Source organism: Atta cephalotes, assembly GCF_000143395.1.
Source record: "Atta cephalotes unplaced genomic scaffold scaffold00031, whole genome shotgun sequence".
NCBI lineage: Eukaryota > Metazoa > Arthropoda > Insecta > Hymenoptera > Formicidae > Atta > Atta cephalotes.
Genome location: NW_012130095.1, coordinates 655268 through 661255, shown reverse-complemented (window position 1 = coordinate 661255; position 5988 = coordinate 655268).

Below are 5988 nucleotides of genomic sequence, written 5' to 3'. Positions count from 1 at the left end.
TATATATATATATATATATATATATATATATATATATATATGTATCGCAAAGAGAGAAAGAGAGAGAGAGAGATATGGACGAAAAGATGAGAGAAGGGGAATGATTAAAAGTATTTATCAACATTATTTCATATAAATATGCTTTATTCATTAAAATAGCTTTTCAGATATTTGCTAAAATTAGTGTATATCGTAAATTTTACGTCATCGTGGACGTTCCCCCTTTTTTTTCTCTCGGCAGATCAGTAGATTCGATTAATCCCTTGTGATTCTCTTTGTGGGTTCCCTTCGGGATGCGGAAAACGCGGTGAGAAAACGCCATCGCGTAACCTAGGCCATTCGTTCTCGTGCGAATTTATGGTTTCGCACGGTGACGGCGTCGAGTCGGCTAACGAACCGACCTGCCGCGGTTTAATTTAAAACCACGGCGAGTGGGTCTCTTCCGGTCGATTAGGAGCTGGACAAGTCTTTCCTGAAGGAGGGCTGGCGTTCTATCTCTCTTTCTCTCGCTCTCTCTTTCTACTCTTCCGTTTCTCCTTTTTCCTTCACCTTTCCCCTTTCCTCTCTCTCGCTTGTTTTGCCGCCTACGGTGTTTCTGCTCGCGGTGTTATCCGGTCGCGTTTATTTACTGATACTGCGTTCTCGAGCTAGCCACACGATTGTGTACATAAATCCAGTTAGCCCTTTGCACTCGTCCTTCTTCCCTGCCCTGTTATCACTCTCCTTCGTTTTCACTCTCTCTTCCGTTTGCTGCGATTTTCTCGCGTGAGCTTCCGACTTTTCACTGAAGCTGTCATGTTATTTTTTTTTACAAGAGAACTGTAAATGGCAGTTGAAATTATTTGAGAGAATTGACGATTATTTCGAGAAATAGTTTGTTTTAGTAGACATTTATGACGTAATATATATGTCTAACTTACATTTACATAAATTGATATTATATTTGTCTAAATTAATGCAAAAAGATATTGTTTTTCAATCAAGTTTGTATACATAGAAAAATATTTCTTTACATTTGATATTTCTATTTATTTGACTTACATTTATTTTACTAAAATGTAATTTTAAATGATACATTATTTTATTAAATATAAATTTTTTAGTTTTATTACGCTAAATTATATCATTTGGCAGAAAAAACACCTTTGCAATATTTTTTTAACAAAGTAATATTTTCTTTGATTATTTAATAAAATAAAATATTAGTTGCTAATTCATTAAAGTCGAGTTAATCTGTGAATAATAAAATGCGCGAATAATAAAATAATAAAACACCACCGCAAGTGGAGTTGTATTTATATCATCGTAAATAAGAATACTAGATAAAATAAAGAGCTTAGTATCATGAAATTTTTTATACTGTAGAAAAACGTAAGCAATAAGATGAAGCTTCGTAAGCAAATCGGCCAACTACAATGTAGAAATGATATAAGCAGCAAATCATCGTTTTTGATTGATCTCCTAATTGATTGCGTCTTTTACTCTATTCCACATGGTTTTTACTTATGAGATATACAGCTCCGCCGGTCCTTCTCGTAGATTAGCGAGTTATAAATTCGCTACTTATATGATTTTTTTATGTTACAGTTCATTTTTTTACATGTACGTCTTTATACATAAGAATTTTTATTAACATACTGTTATTCGGTTTGTAATGTTATCATTAATAAAACATGTATAATGTTTAAAGTATATTTCATATTTTTTTATTCGACAGATAGTTAGAATGGCAGCATCAATTAGTCAATTTGATAACTGTAAAACTTTACAAAATTGACAATGAAGAGTTAAAACTTTTGTAACGAACGCAGAATAAAAAGGACATAAAGGAATTTGTATCTATTGTACAATCTTCCAAATAAATCTTTACTACATAAGAATTTTTAATAGAAAAAATTTTTCCATATTATATTTAACTCTGAAAGCTTTAAAAGTTAATATTCAATAAAGATTGAGGTTTCAATTTTTAATATAACTTATTGTGTGTGTTCTCTCGCTATATACATTTGATACGATATATATATTTCTTTCCCTCTATCACTGATATGTAAACAGTTATGAAAGCAATTCTATTAATAATCAATATAATGTATTATATAGGACCGTATATGTGTGTGATGACACAAACTATAGAAATCAATGCTTTAAATGGTCTTCTTAGATGGATCTTAAATGCTTGTATAATTTTATGAATTTATATATTGCATATGTACTTTTGAAACGCGCGAAATAATTTTTCGATTTTGAAACGGTAACTCTATTAAACTTAGAATCATACAAGCATTTAAAATTCAGTTAGATTGTTTAAGGCATTGATTTCTATAGTTTGTGTTATCACATATATGGTCCTATAATATATTATATTGATTAGTAATAGAATTACTTTCATAACTGTTCGCATATCAATGTTATCTATTAATAATGCATTATTTATTATAGTAAAACATATTTTTAATAATAAATATTTGAAGCTCATTAGTGTTAACAATTTTGAAAGATTTTAAGATTTTTTACATATCTTTAAAAATTTACAAAATAGAAAAGAAGGAATAATTGTAAAAACTCCAGAATAATGCGGATTAAGAAAAACTATATAATACATAATTCTAAAATTCTTCTGTATCTACTACAGTTCTAAATAATGTAAAAGAAATGTAACTAAATTAAAATAATTGTGCATTCAAAATTTTGTCAAATTATTATATTATTGACTAATATAGTGAAATCTAGATAACTCGAGCCTCCATAATTCCTCTGAAACCTCTATTAGACGAAAATTTTGTTCATTCCCTTCCATTGTGCTATAGAAAACCTCTATAAATTAAAAATAAAACTTACATTAACTCAAATTATTTATCAGATATTTAGATACGGCTCACTAATAAATTATATTACTTAAAATTGTAATACTTGCCAATGCGATTATAATTATTTATTAATCCGACCAATCTTCAAAATATTTATAACATGTATGCAATAAATAATTTACTACTAAATAATTACTATCAAAAATTGAATTTTTTTTCCTTTAAAAATAGTTGTAATCGAAAACTTTTTTATTATTTATTAATTTTCGTACAAAAAACTTATTAACTTATTCTCATCGAATTTCGTAAATTGAATTTTCATATATTAACCCTCTTTTACTAAAAAAATTTGATAAATTGAAACCTCTATGTCTAGAAGATTTAATTCTTGCCTTGAGATTCAAATTATCGATACTTGATTGTATTATATTTATAATTTTATTTTACTTTTGCAAAACGATAGTTTACGTTACTAGTTCAGTGAGTCACAATGACCTTCAAGCTGTTAAATTGTTAAATGTCCTATCTCTCCAATTTGTTATAATTATCTTAAGTACATGTTAGCGGTAGTGCATTGTAGCTTATAATATATAATTTTAACTTATATTAGTAAACTTATAGTACAATATTGCGGCTCCAGATGTATGCAGGATGCTACAAGTATTGACACAGCTGTTAATATCCTATCTCTCCAATTTGTTATAACTATCTTAAATGTTAGAGAAAGTGCATTGTAGCTTATAATTTTAACTTATATTAGTACGGTACTGTAGCTCCAGATGTATGCAGGATGCTACAAATACGAATACACAGTTAAATAATCTTATAGAAATTATTCGAATATGGTATACGATTGTATGTTATAAAGAAATTTGTCTATTGTATTTCGTTCGTCAAAATCAAATCAATATATATAATAAACTAAATAAATATAAGATAATCGTATTAATAATTGTTCGATCGATTTTCACAACCATTGGTATTATTTTTTATTAGTTTGTCTAGAGAGATTGAAGAACGAAATTGTGATTAAGTTGTTAGGTCATCATCAATTTCCACTACCCAACAAATCCGTGATGACATTCTGGTAATTCCAATCCGCAAGATATTGAAGAGGCGCAAATCCCAAATAACAGCTTCCCTGATCAGTATCAAACTATTAGATCCCTTCCCATCAGATGGAATCCGAAATAACAGTCTGCATTATATTCTTATAATTAAGTCACAATGAATATAAGTACTATCGAGAAGCAACACTCATATTCTTAATTTTATTTTCTGAAAATAATGAATTCTTATTATCAATAAACGCAAAATACGTTTTAAAACTCTAAAGAAAGAAAAAAGTTTAGATATAAATATAAGTTCTAAATATAACTAAATGTGTATAATATGTGTATAATATATGTAATATATAACACATTTTTTTTGTAATTATTACTAAAGTAACATACAGTATAATATGATAGCCGCCAAGCGGCTGATAGCCTAATTAAAATGTTTAGATTATGTGCAGTTATGAATCTTATATCTACTTAATTATATTTACGTTTGCATCACGGAAACCATTTAATCACGTGTATTTTTATGTTGTACACACAATCTAATCTGAATTATGATTTTAGATGAACAATAGCGTAGAAAAGAAAGAGGAACTGAATCATTTGAACGCGGCATAGGTGAAAGAGGAAGTCTCGAAAGTAGTTAGAAAGTATCCAAGATATATTGGAAGTAGTTTTACGAAATTTTTTTTGATATCTGTAACTAAAGTTATAAAAAGAATTTTATTAAAATTATAAAATTTTTTTGGCTTTTTTTAAAAAGATTTTTCCTGTACTTTCAAATAAAAATGTTAATTTTAGTGAAAAAAAATTTAACAATATGAAAAAAATTTTTTTAGTTTTAAACAAGTAAATGAGAAATTATATCTTTCAAAAAATTCGAAAAAAAATTCTCAAAAAATACTCTAATATATAAGGGGTAGTCGCCTATATCATATGTTTAAACATAATTGTAAAAATATCGAAGAGATCAGAATATTTCTGTATTTACAACAAACTACAGTTCATACAATAAAACAAAAGAAATATTTTTACAAAATGAACATTGAATTATTGTTTAAAATTATTGTTTAAAAAAAAGTAACTTACAATACGATTTGGAGATCGGGTTGTTAAATTATATCACTGAATTCTTAAATTCTTCTAACAAATAATTATTAGTTTTTGTAAAAAAAAAGATCTAAATTTTCTTAAAATTTAACAAATAATATCAATAATGTATAATTTTTAGTAAGTTATCTTTAAAAATCTTAATACAAACATACTTTTTTTCAAACAAATGTCAAAATATAGTAATTATAAAGTATTATTCAGTTACTCAATTTTAACATATTATTTTATCTTAAATGTAGATACTAAAGATAATAAAAATTAGCAACGGATATTATTTAACTATTTAATTTATGTTTTTATTTTATTTTAATTATAGACACATTATATAGTGACAAGTACAATTTACTAACACCCTCAATTTTGATAAATTTATCAACAGCAACATAAATATATTATTAAATTACTTTGATGCTGTATTTATTGTTAAAAAGAGTTTTTTTTTAAATACTATAGTTATAATTCTATAGTACACTAAATTCCAATTACACGTCGTGTGCTGATTATTACACCTTAAGTAAATTGTAAAACTTAGATGAGAAACCGAACAAAATCAATTTTGAATGTCGTAAATGGATGATTCGAAGATAAAACAAAAATAACAATACTTAAGCCATGTTACTAACGTTACATGTATATCGTCACCTTTAAAAAAAATGTTCACTTCATTTAGAAAATACAATTAACGATTTAACCGCCAATGTGACTTAGACAACTCCACCCTATATATAAAATATATATTATATATAAATATAAAGGAAATTGCAATGGGATTCATTCATAAACAAATACTTTTTCTAAAAAAATTGGAATTTTAGTCTAATTATTAAAATAAATAGATTTTTAAGATACTTTTTTTTGCATTTAATTTTTCAATGTATTTTTACTCAATTTAAAAAATTTAACTACGTTTAGAAATTAAAGTTTTAAAAAATTTTACATTTAAAAATTGATGTTTTTATCTGAAAGTACAAGAAATATTATAAAAAATTCTTGTCTATAAAAATTTT